The 16,262-nt window shown below is 35.1% G+C and overlaps 1 long non-coding RNA gene across 1 annotated transcript in view; it reads right to left on the bottom strand.

The window, feature by feature from the left end:
* LOC141555313 (uncharacterized) overlaps positions 1 to 8,742 on the bottom strand; it is a 33,654-nt gene extending 24,912 nt beyond the window's left edge. The window contains exon 1 of the long non-coding RNA XR_012486145.1: positions 8,626 to 8,742. This is a non-coding gene — a long non-coding RNA (uncharacterized LOC141555313). The remainder of the gene's footprint in view (positions 1 to 8,625) is intronic.
* Positions 8,743 to 16,262: the final 7,520 nt, after the last annotated feature.

Here is a 16,262-nt window from a genome sequence, read left to right as displayed (position 1 = left end):
TAACAGCTTCCTCTTTATGAGGGAGTTTACCCCATTCACATTTATGGTTAAAATTACCAATTCTGTATTATTTACCATCTTGTCAACACCTGCTTATGCTTTTCTCCTTTCCTTCTCCCTTCCCAGTATTAAACTTGTGAGCACCACTTGCTTCTCATATACTCCCTTTTTAGTATTCCTCCCCCACCTTACAGTTCCTCCCCTATCTTACCCCTTTTCCTCACAAGTTCTGTATTCCCTTCCTCTTAGCTTACTCTTTCCCTTTTCACCCTCTCACTTTTCAATGAGGTGGAAGAAGTTTTACCATAGATTGAATATGACTAATATTTTTTTCTCTTTAAGCCAATTCTGATGAGAATAAGATACACACTATGTTCATCCCCCTCCATTTTTTTTCTCTCAGATATAATAGGTTTCCTTTGCATCTTTGTGAGATGTAGTACCTCTACTTTACTCTTTTTCTGGTACGATTTCCTTTCCACCTCTATTTTCTAGAACAAATTATACATGTGTTCTTTATATTTTTTACAGTAGAAATATAGTTCCCAAGTTTTCTTTTTACCTTTTTAGTTTTCTCTAAAGTTCTATATTTGGAGATCAAACTTTTTGTTTAGTTTCAGTTTTTTCATCAGAAATAGATGAAATTCACTTATTTCATTGAATGTCCACCTTCTTCCCTGGAAAAAATGCTCATTTTGACTGGTAAGTTATTTTTGGCTGCATACCAAGTTCCTTAACCTTTTGGAATATCAGATTCCAGGCCTTTTGATCCTTTAAGGTGGATGCTGTTAGATCCTGGGTAATCCTTATTGTGGTTCCTCTATGTTTGAATTGATTTTTTTCTAGCAGGTTGTAATATTTTTTCCTTGGTTTGATAGTTCTGGAATTTAGCCACTATATTTCTTGGAGTTTTGATTTTAGGGTCCCTTTCAGTAGGTGATTGATGAATTCTTTCAATGTCTATTTTACCCTCTGTTTCTATAACATCTGGGGAGTTCTCTTTGATAATTTCCTGGAAAATAGTGTCCAGGCTCTTTTTTTCATCAGATTGTCTCTTCTAGATCTATTTTCTAGATATGTTGTTTTCCCAAGAAGGTATTTGACATTTTTTTCCTTTGTTTCATTTTTTTGGTTTTGCTTGACTGATTCTTTGTGTCTCCTCAAGTCATTCAATTTTTGTTCAATTATATTTGTTCAATTATGATTTTCAATGAATTTTTTTCACTCACTTTTAAAATATCTTTTTCTATTTGTCCAACTGAGTTTTTAAGTGAGTTGTTTTGTTCTATGGAATTTTTTCCATTTCTCCAATTTCATTTTTTAGAGAGCTATTTTCTTTTTCCAATTCACTAATTCTGTTTTTCAAGTATTTGATTTCTTTATCCACTCTATCTTTAAATGAGTGGGATGACTTATCCAGATTCTCTTGTCAAGCTTCTTTTTCCTTTTCCCATTTTTCTTCTAGCTCTCTTGTGAGAGACTTTTTCTTCTATGAGAATCTTATGTGGTGAGGATCAGATCATATCTCCTTTTGGGGATTTATCTGGAGACAATCTGTTTATAGTCTCCTCAGGGTTTTAAAATCTGTTCTCTATCCATATAGAAGCTATCAATAGTTAGAGTCCATTTTTTTTTCTCATTTTGTCAAAGAAGAATCAAAGAAGATAAACTAGCAAAAAAACAAATGCAGTCTGTTTTTTTTTGGGGGGGCAAGGGGAGGCTGGATGGTATTATTAAATTTCCTCTACATACTGGGGTGGGGGAAAGCAGTGAAGCACTAGCAGGACAGCAATGGCTGCACTGCGTCTACGCTCTGAGACTCTGAGAGTGTGCTGAGTTCTTCTGGTTGAGTGTGGCCAGGTCCGGAGAGACTCTAGCTTTTCCAGGTTATAGCCTTTACCCCCTGTGTTTATAACTTCTCTTCTTGTCTACTGGCTTGCTGCCTGAGCAAAATATCCACACTGTGATAAAGATCTCCCTGCAGAAACGGCTAAGATCACATCCCATTCCCCTCATTCAGCTCAGTACTCTTTCTGTCTGCTCTGCTGCTGCCTGCCTGCCTTCAGTCTGAGCCCGATCTAACCATCCCCACCCACAAGCAAAAACAGATCTTTTCTGGCAAATTTCAAAGATTTCTTCTGTTGGTAATAGTGTGTGTGTGTGTGTGTGTGTGTGTGTGTGTGTTTCAGTCAAGTATTAATTCCAAGGCCTTTCATGAAGTAAATTCTGAGAGCAAAGATGGAGATTAAATAGATGTGTGTGTCCTCTCTACCATCTTGGCTGGAAGTCTGCTCAATTATTTTTAATTCTTCCTTAAATAATTTGTACCACTATTTTTTTTCATTTTTAGCCTACATTAAATATTTTGATGATTATACCTTTATAGTATTATTCTAATTCTAGGAAGTACTTTCACTTTTCTCTAATCTTTTATTATATTTCTTAATTTTAAGTATTTTTCTCCCTCTTTCACTTAAATTTTACCACTTTCTATAGTTCAACAAGATACCCCCTTCATAGTTAAATACTGGAGATAGTAATGGCCATGCTATTTTGTTAATAAAGGGAACTCCAAGAGAAAGAATTTTTCTCTTCTAGTGGATATCAGTTACTTCTCAAAATCAATATATATCAGAGGCAAGACTTAAATCTAGATCTTTCTGTCTGTGAAGCCAACTCTCTTTTTGTAATACTACATTTTCCTTCAATTTGCTTAAATGCTAAATCTGTCAATTTTGGTAGCATCCTCATTTTTATTATGATAACTCTTAAGCAAAGAATCAGGAATTGTTTTGTCTTCTTTATGATCAAGACCCTTTATTTCTTTCATTTATTTCTTTATTTCTTTCACTTGCATTATTGCTATAGCCAGCATTTCTAATGCTATGTCAAAAAAAAAGTCTTGAAAATTGGGCATTACAAAAGTCATTAAAAAAATCTAATGAACATAACCACAAAGAAACTATCTATATTCTGTTATATAATTATGAATTTTCTGCTGGTCATTTCTTGTAGAATAATAATATTCTGTAACATTCACATACATTATTCAGCCATTCCCCAATTGATATGCATCCTTAATGCTACTTAATTTATATGCAAATATATAAATTAAATTTAGGTGAAGGAGGAAAAGGTCTAGGTGATGATAGAGAAGCTTTAAAATTCTGTTTTATTATGGTATTTTTGACAATATCACTAAATAGAATAAAATTCATCCATCTCCCACATTAATTACTTAAGTATTATGGTAAGTAATTTAGTAATGTCTCTAAAGACATTTAATGAACTTTTTCAATTGATTTAAAAGTTCTTTAAGATTGCATTAAGTATTAACTATATGAATACCCTTGTGGCAGATCTTGGAGAAGATCAAAAGATTAACTGAAATATAGTTCTTGGCTCCCATAGAATTTAATCCAGAGTGAAAAGCAATGGACAGAGAATTATAGTAGTTCAAGTCCTAGTCTACCATTAACTTGAGGAAAGAAAATACTATGAAATTGTCAAGTACCATAACTAATACTATTATTATCCAAGGTTCATCATTCATGAGAATCATGAGCCCCTTTAGGTAAGTTACTTTTTATGTAAAATTTCGTGCATCAGTTATATCCACTGTCTAAGTATTTCCTTTGTATTTTCCAACCTTTTATCATCCTGATTTCCTCTGTTTCAAAGCAATGAACAAATCATTTTTTTTATTCCTATAGCATCCTTCTTTCAAAGAGCTCAAAGGGATTTTTAAACACAAGCTTATTTATTTTCAAAACATCCCTGGAAGAGGACTATCAACTATGTCAATCCTGACAACCTTAACAGTGTTTTTGCAGCATTGCTTTGTTATACTCATTAATAAGGTTTAGAGATATATCTCCTAATGAAGATATACTTCAAAAAGGAAATAGATATAAGCACCCAAAAGGCTATTTGGAGGCTAAACTAATAAAATGAACTGAAAACTCTTTATAAGTATAAAGTAATATACAAACAGAAAATTATTTAATATAAATAAGATATGTCAAATAGTAATCATTAAAATAATAATGGCCAGGGTTGAATTCTGGTATTTTGTTAGGAAACCTATCACAAAGTGAAGTAATTACATAGAAGCATCAATTTAAAGCCTAAAGCAACCATTCATATAATCTTGTCTCTTTATTTTATAGTTAAGGAAATTGAGGTTTAGAGAATGTAAGCAATTTGACCAAAACCCCACGAAGCCAGAATTCAAATCTAGGTCACTTGATCCCAAACCTAGAATCCTTTCCATTACATCTCTTATGATATTCTTGTCTATCTAACACCTTGTCCTGGTGGGGAAGCAGAGATATGCTGGTAAAAACTTATCAGCTATCTGAAAATGTAGATTCCCCTTTACATCTGATTTGCATCTAATTTTTCATATTTTCTCCATCACTTTCTTGAGTCTAGATAACAAGCAACAAAATCAACAAAACAATAAATTGATCTCTGAATTCTAGCGTTTTTCTATTTCTGAGATATAAATGTTGACACCGAAAAGTTTTCTCTGGTTCAGTGGATAGAACACAGGGCTTTGAGTCAGGAAAATCGAAGTTCAAATGTGGCTTCAGACACTTACTAGCTGTGTGATCCTGGGCAAGTTACTTAACGCTGTTTGTTTCTGTTTCCACATGTACAAAATGACCTGGAGAAGGAAATGGCCGACCATTCCAATATCTTTGCCAAGAACTGCCCTTCCCCCCCCCAAGGAAAAAAAAAAAAAAAAAAAAACAGTTCCAAAGAGCTGTATATTCCTGAAAATAACCGAACAACAATCTCTCTAGTACAGGGCATGTGTGCTCTGCCCTGACAAATAGGAGATCATTAAGTCAATTTCACCATGCTATTGTGTCAGTACTGAGTACAAAAGAATGAAGAAATATAATTTATTTAGGTAAACAAACAGGCAAGTATAAGTTTTTCCAGGTACCTTAGAGATGATCTAACTTAAGTCATTCACTTTACAAATGAGGAAGTTAAGGCTTAGAGTAGTAACAATTCCCCTGATAGAATGTGTTAGCTTCAGGACAAGGATTCATCTATTTTTATAATTATATTTCCACAGCCAAGCAAAATGTCTGATACATAGTAGAAATATATGTTTGTTGAATGAATGAATAATCGAGCAAATGCTACACATGATGCAACAGATAGGGGCAAAAGCAGAAACATAGATTTAGAAAGGAAGATAGTGTCTCTCAAGATTAAAGATAGAAAAATAGAATTTGGATATGTCTTTTAATGTCAAATCCAGTGACCTTTCTATTGAAGCAAAACACTGTTTCCAGTAACAATATGAATACATTGTAGCTGGGAAAACTGGGACAGATAAAACTCTGCAGAGAACTTAGGCATCTAGGTGGTATAATAGAGCACTAAACTTGGAAATAGAAAATTATAAGTATAAATTCTGTCTCAGAAACTTATTAGTTGTGTGATCCTGGATATGTTCCTAATCTCAATCTGTTTCTTCATTTGTAAAATGGAGATAATAATTGCAGCTACCTCAAAGAGGACCAAATGAAATTATATTACACAGTATATTTTGCTAACAAATGTACTTTATCAATGTTAACTATAATCCAATGTCCTTGATTAAGATTAAGATTACCAATCTTACTAAATTCTCAACTTGTGCTATTTCCCATTTTGCTTAACAAATCACAGTTGTGTCTCCCTTGCTGTTCAGGCAAAAATACTATAAATTCTGCTGATTGCATCAATTTTGTCAGAGCCCATCAGAATCCCTGTTCACTTTTTCCTTAACTATCTACCACAACAATGTTCCTAGTATCTTTGCCTCTTTATTTCTATCAAGTCTTTTTCAGCTTAACACACACTAAAAATCTAGTATAAAATTATATGGCCCCCTTTATTCTTTTCCTTCCATGACTTCCAAAACCTATTGCTACCTTGACTTTTGTCTCAGGTCCCTGGAAGTTCCCTGGAAGTTCTATTGCTGAGCCTATCTTCTCACCATGGACTATGGTAAATCTCAACTACATACAACTAAATAGACCATATTGCTAATTTTCAGAAAGTAAAAACAATGTAATACTCAATTCTTAACCTATACAAAAAAACTTCAATCTTCTTTGATAATCCAAAGTTTATTTCAAGATTCTACAATTTCTTAGTTGTAAATAAGAGTATCAATTACTATTGGATGGTAAGTATATGGCAGTACCAGTCAATAGAGAGCTCTTCTTAATGGAATGATGAAGGTATAAAAGTTCACTTAAGTAATAACCATGATAATGATTCATTACATAAGGGACTGCATAGCTTTATCTATTATTAGCCAATTTATTTAGCACCTTATTTGTTTTCAAGCCTAAATCAAGACTATACCCAGAGAAAAACTTCATTACTGTTAATAGTGCAAATGTTTTTAAGCTGATAAAGATGTGAACAAAGTTCTCCCCTAGTTTCTTTGTAAGATATCACTAGGGAGAGGAAAAGAGGTGTCTGGCAAGAGTTACAAATATTGGAGAAGGAATTCTTTTATATCAATAGCAAGAACTGGTTCAACATAATAATAGAAAGCAAAAAACTGTGGCCACTGTATACAAGTGTATGTAGTTGTACTTTCATTTTCAATTATATATTGTTTTATATGCAATATAAATATAAATATAAATATAAATGATATTAATTATACTATTTTGTGTTAAAGTATCATGCCATATTATACCATGTGTTATATTACATAATATTAAAATAATCATATTATATATTATCTAGGTAGCATAACAGTTAGAGTAATGGATTTGGAACCTGAATTCTAATCCTATCTTAGACATGAGCTGTATGATTTTAAGCAATTCATTTAACCTCTGTTATCTTCAGTTTTTTAATCTATAACATGGGAATAACAATAGAATTTTCTTCACAAAGTGGTTGAATGGCTCAAATAAAATAAAATATGTAAAATGGTTTGCTAACTTTTATGCTGGACAGCCAAGTAGTATAGTGAGTAGTATAGTGACCAGAATGCTGGGTTTGTAACCAGGAAAACTTCATTTAAAAACCTATATCAGACATTTACTAGATTATATCTTGTTTTTCTCTAGATAACACAATCTATGTTAGCATCAGTTATCTGCAAAATGGAGAAACAGTCTCTGTGAAGTTCAAATGAATAATTTATACACTGCATTTTTAAACTCTATGTCTGTTATTATTGTGATGGTGATGATGTTGAAGACAGCAATGTCTCCAGATGTTTTGTGCTTTTCTTGGTGAAAAAAACAAAAAAAAAAATAGTCATCATTCTGGATTTTCTATACCTAAAATATACAGTGGGATTGAACTATGCTCCCAAAGGAAGTTTATTAATTTTCTTTTTTAAAGACTACAAAAAATGAATGGGTTTTGCTTACTTTCAGAAAGACCAAATTGTACAACACAAGTTGAAGGGTAGGTCAAAGAAAACCAATAACAAAGTAAGAAATTATGTGTAAAATTTAGAACTTCCTCAAGTAAAATACAACTCAATACTTTTTTGTGACTACTGGAAGCTTGTTATTATTAGTTTAAAAGCCCACATAACATAACTAATCTATAAAGACTATTGTGAATATTTAAAAATTTACTATTAGACTGCTGAAACTTACAGCAATCAAAATTACTTTTACTATCTGAATCAAGCTAGAGTTCATTGCACTAGAAAATAATTTTGAATGGGAATGTGATTATTCATTATATGGGAATGTGATATATTCATTATGTGAGGTGATTTTTTATTTGTTACATAGTTTTTCATTTACATCAAAATATCACACAAAGTGAACTCAAGGGAAAGCAGAAGTCTCCAGAAAAGGAGAAAAAATGAAACAGAGCACATCCAATTGCACAAAAATACCACATAATAGAAATGAAATGCCATGCAGTAGTCCTGAGTCTCACTCAATTTGAAGAACTTAGTTCCAATTCCAAAAGGAAAAAAGAAAGTCAAAATACACAGATGAATAAATAGATACACATTCTTTCTACTTCAGATAAAGCTAATGGCATTAAGACAATTTTGGATTGTCTTTTTAATGCACCTCACCCTGACTTTATAATTACATCCATGTTCCTAAAGCCTAAAGTGAATATATTTTTCTATTGAGCAATATTTCCCTTATTCCATAGTTTCTGATTGTTTTTTTCAAAGTTTGCTTTGGAGGATTCCTTTGAAATTTTAAATATGGGATATCAGGAACATGTACCTCTTTGAAATTTATCACCAGCTAGATAGTGCAGTATATATTGTATATAGGTGGATACATGCATATTTACTTACACAAAATAATAGGTAGATGGTAAAGACAATAGATAAATGATTTATAATATAGATAAAGATAGCAGATAATGATGACATATGTGATAGACAAAAACAGACACATATATAGTGAGAGAGAGACACAGACAGAAAAAGAAAGACAGAGAGACAGAGAGAGAGAGAGAGAAATGCCCAATGAAACCCCTCTTTGCTGTTAATAGCAGAAGGGCTGTTAATCCTAACAAGGCTAATGTCCATTGTTATTTCAATTTTGTTTCAGAATAAAACTTCTTTTATATGAGAAGTGTGTAACATTAGTCCCTGGCAATACTCACCTGGCACAGGACTGCCTTCAAAGAAGGCATTGTATTCCATGAGCAAAGTAGAATCGTGGTTGCACAAAGGAGCTGAGAGATGTGAAAAAATTGAGAAACACCTTTAGCTCACATTTTCAAACCAACCTATCATAGAACCTTCTGAGCTCTTATTGTTTTGATCAGCCACAGTCAAACACACTGAATCTAGAATCTAACATTGTGATGTCATTGGTTCACTTTGAGAACAAAGAACAAACAACAGTCTTTTGTGGAAGAGTATATAAAGTCTGTTTGTGAATGTTATCTTATTCGCTATGCTAATTGATTAAATGTATTTTGTCTTCTCTAATCTGGCTTCTGTCTGGTAAAAGTAAATACATCAGTAAGGATGACCAAAATAATATCTCAAATATAAGGTAGTTTTTGTTTTTGATTTTGTTTTTATTTAAGGAGGGTTTCATATGAGATGAACTCCAAATATTCCACATAGTAGGGATTTAACAAATGCGCATTTTTGTTGTTAATGCAAATGAACTAAATAATCTAGCCAGATTTCTAAGAACAATCAAATGTAAACCATTAAAAAGAAAAAGCAAGCATTTTGTAAATTACTTTTTTTTACAATCTTCCCCTCCTACCCCCCACTCCAGTTAAACTAATTGCAAATATCTTGCCTCCAGGATTGACTTAGAGGTGGTATTTAAAATCATTATTCCTGAGTAGCTTATTATTTTAAATGGACTCCTTAAGAGGCACATGTATGATGTTTGGTTAATCCATTACCTTTGTGATTACAAACCAGTTCTTTTTATGGTAGGCAAATCATTTTATATGTTTCACAGCTGTACTTTGGACAGCAGTCCTAGCTCATGACATTCATTTTGAAAAACATTAAGGAAACTACTGCTCACTGCCTAAGGATGATTAGGCTTCTTAAATCCCTTCTGAAAGCTGCAAATGCAAGAATTCTGATTATTCTTCTATCTATATCCTAAGAGAATGAGCCCCTCACTTAGTGTATTCTGAGACACTCACAACCATTGGTCTTGCTCCAATGAGTGACTCTTTCTCCCTGGTCACATTTAGTTCATGTCTATATTAGAAAAGAGAAAAGACCAGACACAGCCAATGCTTTCATTTAGGTCATTTGAACACTCTCTGCAGATCTACTGTATGAAAAATTTGGCTGAGTTGCATTAGTATCTGTAACGAGCTGTCGTCTCTAGAAGCTGCTGGATCGCTCTCTGGGAAGAGATCTGCTGTGTCCTTTACTCAAATCTCTCCGACAGATTCTTCTTCCTGTAACGAACCGTTGTCTCCAGGCAGTTGCTGTTAACTCTTGTCCAAAGAAGTGACTTCCCTTCCTGCAGAGAGCCCTGTCAAGCCTGATGTAATTCAGAGTCTTCCTTCTTGAATCCTGGCTCTGAATCTCCTCCAGCTCTTATCCTTCTCCAGGCCGATCTGCTCTTTGCGCCCAGTGCTGTCTCTTTTTATCCTCCCAGAGAATGGGCGTGGGATAATGCAAGGGCTTCTGGGAAGAACCACCCCAGCCAATGAGCTTGCCCCCTCTATCAAGTCAACCTGAGTTCTCACCTTGTAATCCCAACATCTCCCCCTTTCTTTTGATTTAGAACATAGGACAGTCATGACCTTGAAACATAAATCCATCAATATGGGAAGTATTACAGATAATTACATAAATGACCTTGAAACATAAATCCATCAATATGGGAAGTATTACAGATAATTACATAAATTACATAAGCACATAGTAACATAGTAACATAACACATGCTAGAAGTATATAACATAATCATAATCAAATAATCATAAATTGAAAATTTATAAATGTCCATAAGTCCATTGTCCATTAGTCTCATCTTGTGTGAGGAAGTCCAATGATTCCTGCTGGTTTTTAAAGTTCTTTAACAGTCTTCTTATTATCCATGCTCTTTCAGTGTCAGATGTTTCTTAGATCTTCTCCTTTATTTTGAGGTCTTTCTCTTTTTCTGTCTCTCTCTGATGGACAAGGCGAATATGACTCGTTGGCACCCATCTGATTCCTTCTTCATCTGTTTTCTTCTGTCTGTTAAAATACTAGCAAACCCTCTCTCCCAGGCAGTTAACCTATCTAATTTTCTTCTATTTACCACTTTCTAAATCTCTTCTCATCATCTGGCAATTACATTGGAGTTGTTTGCACTGGACACAGCCCTGTTGGTTTAAAAGGCCTGTATTCTCCCCAAGTGTAATCCATTTTTACAATCTGATTGCCTTTTGGCTCACTTATCAGGTAATCCCTTTCTGCCATGTGATTGCTTTTCTGCTGGTTGATTAAATCAGAGTCCTGGCCTTCTAAAGGTTCTTTGGGTGTAACATCAGCTGCCATCATGCCCCAAGTCTTTTTTGCCTGGGGCCCTGGACCTGGGCCCCTCATCCTATTTCCCTGAATTATTCTACACTCTGATGCCCAATGGAGTCCTCTGTTGCATTTTGGACATGGGGTTTTAGGTCTTCTTTCACCCTGTCTTCTCACTGTATCTCCATACCTACACTGAGCTCTTAGATGCCCAATTTTTCCACATTGAAAACATTGCCGAGTTTCTCTAGAAGGCCCTTGCCAGGAGGGACCCTGTCTTTCCACATTCATCATTGTCCGGGTGTAAAAAGCATTTGTTCCCACTGTAGCACAGCGTCTTATGATCTCCTCTAAAGGAGCATCTTTGTCTAATCCCCATATAATTCTTTTGCAAATCTCGTTGGCATTTTCCTTAGCCAGATGTCTGGTCATTATTTCTGTAGCTGAATTTTCTCCAATAGTTCTTTTGACAGCAGTTTGCAAACGTCCCACAAAATCTGCAAAAGGTTCATTGGGACCTTGCTGTATTTTAGTGAAAGCCTCTCCACGATCTTTCTGTCCAGGAAGGACACCCCAAGCTTTTATTGAAGCCTTAGCAATTTGTTCATATATTGTCATGGTATAATCAGTCTGTTCTGAATTCTCTCCATACCGACCTTCACCAGCCAAGTGCTCAAAAGTGAATTGTGTGTTAACTCCTATTTCCAAATTGCATCTGACTTGAATTTTACATAATTCATGAAATTCCGAAAGCCATAATAAATTTTCTCCAGGTTCCAGGCATATCCTTGCTATGGATTTCCAATCATTCGGGGTTAGGACTTCATAAGACAAACCATCTAGTAACATTTTAACATAAGCTGATGTAGCCCCATAAAGGGTACAACCTTTTTTCAAATCCTTAATTGTATTCAAATCTAAAGGTGCATATCTTCTCCTTTTTTTACCTACAGAGTCAATATTTTCAATCACAGGATATGCATGTATAAAATCACTTATATCCTGTCCTTCTCTCTTAGCTTTAACCAATGCTTTTTCTAATCTTGTCATAGGCTTAGGCTTCTTCACAGGCAATTCTGTTTGTGTTTCTGCCTCTTCCCCTCTTTCTTCCTCCATCTCTGAAGGTGGGGTTGATGTGGGCCTGTCAATAATCTGTTCTTTAGGCAGGGTTGAAGCTTCTTCAAGAGAATCATACCATAATTCCTCATTTAAATCCTCTTGCTCTAGGGAAAGATCTTGATCTTTCCTTTTTTCCTCACACTTCCTCCTCTGTTCATTTTTAGAACTTTTCCTTCTCCTACAACTTGCTTGATAGTTTAAGGCTAATTGAACTATGTTGTAGATATAAAATACTTCTGCAGAAATTGAACGAGGCCCATTTTTTGCTTGAAATTCTTTCATTTCATATCCCACTAGCTTCCATTTATCTACATCTATCTTTTCTTCCTCTAAGAACCAAGGGGATGTGCGTCTTAATGCAGCCAAGAGTTTAGCAATCTGTACCCAGGTTACAAGTAAACTCTGCTCCTCAATTATGTTGATTATACTCTCTATAGTACCACTCCTGAATGGGGGTGGAGCTGAGGTTGCTTCTGGGGCTGGGGATGAGTCGGCTGAGGTCCAGGGATTGAATATAGCTAACATCTGCCCCATTTCAGCTATAAGAGATTCCTGGTTTAGCCCTTAACAAGTTAAGTTCCTTATTTATCTATTAGCACGCTCACTTAATCTTTAACAAAGTTTCCTCGTTACTCACGGTTCTGGGTCAGAGAGACTGAGATCTAGATTGGAAGCTTTTCCACTGGAATCAGGACTGTGTCTGTCCCTGTTCGGGCGCCAAATTGCGAAGGTCTGGTCTAGCTCCTCTTGTCAGGATAAGCAAAAGTCCTTGCCCCACGTGTGGACGCCAATTGTAGCGAGCTGTCGTCTCTAGAAGCTGCTGGATCGCTCTCTGGGAAGAGATCTGCTGTGTCCTTTACTCAAATCTCTCCGACAGATTCTTCTTCCTGTAACGAACCGTTGTCTCCAGGCAGTTGCTGTTAACTCTTGTCCAAAGAAGTGACTTCCCTTCCTGCAGAGAGCCCTGTCAAGCCTGATGTAATTCAGAGTCTTCCTTCTTGAATCCTGGCTCTGAATCTCCTCCAGCTCTTATCCTTCTCCAGGCCGATCTGCTCTTTGCGCCCAGTGCTGTCTCTTTTTATCCTCCCAGAGAATGGGCGTGGGATAATGCAAGGGCTTCTGGGAAGAACCACCCCAGCCAATGAGCTTGCCCCCTCTATCAAGTCAACCTGAGTTCTCACCTTGTAATCCCAACAAGTATCCATCAAGATAATGATGCTTGAAACGATAAAAAGCTTAGAGTAACATGAGAGATGAAAGGGACATTAGAAACCATCTAATCCAACTTCTTTATTTTGCATATGGAGAAACTAAGGATCCAAGAAGTAAAATAACATAATAAAAATCACATAATTACTGTGGAACAGCAAAGATGAGAACCCAAAGTGCATATACCTATACTAGTTTTCATTACATAGTTCCATGGTGCCTTCCCACAGAATCCTCCTGCACACTTTCCTCCAGATATGTCATTCACATAAATGAAGTTATTATTTGATCATCATCCAGTAAAATGGCCAATGTCCATTGACAAAATAAATGCTTCAGGTCTTAATGTGGATTTTGTGATCAGATAAGTGAACTAGCTATTTGCATTGATTGAACTAACCAGAGGCTAAGCTTGTCAAGAGTACACAAGATTATTATTAAAATAAAATTTAAAATATTTAATTCACAATGATTTCAAGAGTGAACATAACAATACATTACTAAAAGTTTTGATTATAGAGAAATGTTTAGCCTTCTTTGAGTACCAGGATATGTTCAGAAAGAATAATAACCAAGTATCCTCTTTCATAGTGAAAACCCAAACTCTGACTCATCAAAGAAATATACTGTTTATGACAAAGTCCAAGCACACACTATGTAATTTTACTTTGAAGTACACTTTATTTTGATCCTTCTTGAATGTGTAGCTCTATTAGCAGTATATGAACACTCTAGCCTTTGGAATAACACATAGCTTATTGTATAATACTGTTTACAATAAAGAAAAAATTCATTATAAGGAAGGGGATAGTTGTTGAAAAGTGATCAGAAATCTCATTGTTTTTGTTCACCCTTCATTTTTGAAGAGGTCCAATGAAGGTTGATGACTTGACTGGTACATAAATTGGATTTAAGTGAGAAAAACCTGCACAAATCCAACCTCACTCTCTCTTTCATACATCAATGGCAAGATAAAAGTCAGGATGATTGGCAAAAACCTGGAATTCAGGAAAGCCTGGTATGTCTTTAAGATCTGACCAAGCTCTGAGAGCTCCACAGCACCTACTTCAGCTGTTTTCACAGCCAATGAAACAAAATGTTTTCATCCACCCATTTCACCAGGGGAAAGCTTCACATGCTAAGGGCAGAATTTCCCAGTTGAGTTTGAGATCTTTACAATAACCTCATCTTGATTTAGTCTGCCAAGACAGTTTCATGTGGCGTGACCACTGCATATGCCACAGCTTCTTGGAGCCACTGATGACAGTTGGTGCCATGTGGACACCAAAGATGAATAAGGATCCCTGAAAAGGACTCAACAAGTCCTTGTGCCAGAAGTGCTAAGTTCTACATGAACACCCATACATCCCATCAGAATGTTTTATTACTGAAAAATTAAAGGAATTTTGCCCATAAGTAGGCTTAATCCAAATGAATGGGTGCCAAGAAAAGTGTGATGCTAGAGAGGTTCTATTGATTGTATTTTTATGGCATTCTCCCCCTGCTGGATCTTCATCCAGTATGCCTAACTATGGATACCCTCCGCCAAGAATCCATACTGATCTGATCAGTTCTCATGGAGTCAGTTATCATCTCTATATAGAAGATTCTTAATTCTTTCTATCCAACCTTAATCTAAACTAAATTCTCACATAACCAATCATATTTTAAATATCTCAAATTAGATATCCTATAAGCACCTCAAACTCAACATAGACAAAGACAGAACTTGCATTTTTTCCCAAAACTTCTGCTCTTCCCAACTCTCCCATTACTAATGAAAATACCATCATTCTACTACTCATCTAGGTTTATGGTCTGAGTGTCATTCTCAACTCCTCATTCAAACACAACCCACATATCTATTTTATCATAAAATTCTGTATTTTTTGACTTGCAACATCTCTTAAATATATTCCCCTTTTTCACAAAGCCAGCACTGTAGTGCAGATCCTCATTACCTAATACCCAGCCTATTGTCAGAAGCTTTTTGTTGTTCTTTCAGCCTCAATTTTCTCCTCACTCTAAGCTATCTTTCACTCAGGTGCCAAAGTGATTTGCCATATTATACCATACTTCCTGCCTGATGTCTCCCAATTACTTCCACAATCAAATATAAAATTATCTATTTCATATTTAAAATCTTCACAACCTGCCATCTTCTTTTCTGGTCTTCTTACAATTTATTCCCCACTATTTACTCTGTGATTCAGATACAGGAATCTCTTTGTTCCTCTTCAACCCCTGCCTCATAGAATTCCTAACATTAAGATTTAGCCCAAACACCACCTTCTATAGAAGTCTTTTCTGGACTGTCCTCCCTGTTCTTTCTTTGATCTTTGTTCTGACATTACTTTCCATAAAATATATGTGAATATATGTATGTGAGCATATTTATGTGTATACATATAAATATAAACATACATAAATATGCATACATGTATGCATATAGATGTATATATGTGTAATGTAAATTTTTCATGTTATCTAACCTATTAAAATGTGAGTTGTTTGTTGTTTTTTTTTTCTTTGAATTTGCCATACTTAGCACAATGCCTGGTATATATTTTTGTTATTCAGTCATTTCAATCATGACTGACTCTGACCCCATTTGGGGTTTTTTTGGTAAAGATACAGGAGTGGTTTATCATTTCTTTTTCTAGCTCATGTTCTAGATGAGGAAACTGATGCAACTAAGTATCTGATACCAGATTTGAACACAATCCTTCTGATTTTAGGGCTGGCACTCTGCCCACTGTACTATGTAGTTGTCCTTAGTACATAGTAAATGCTATTGACTACTTCTGGGTTCCCTATACATTCCTGCTTTCCTATAGACGCTGTTTAGGGATCCATTGTTCCTACATGAGTAATTTAACAGAATTAAGATATAACAAAAAAGAATGCAGTGATAACTGACTGACTTGTCTTCAAAACTTATTTCTTGGACATTCTATCTTGGAATATG

Source organism: Sminthopsis crassicaudata, chromosome 1 (genome assembly GCF_048593235.1).
Source record: "Sminthopsis crassicaudata isolate SCR6 chromosome 1, ASM4859323v1, whole genome shotgun sequence".
In the NCBI taxonomy this organism is placed as follows: Eukaryota; Metazoa; Chordata; class Mammalia; order Dasyuromorphia; family Dasyuridae; genus Sminthopsis; species Sminthopsis crassicaudata.
The sequence above is the reverse complement of the archived record's forward strand: the minus strand, read 5'-3'. Positions and strand labels throughout refer to the sequence as shown.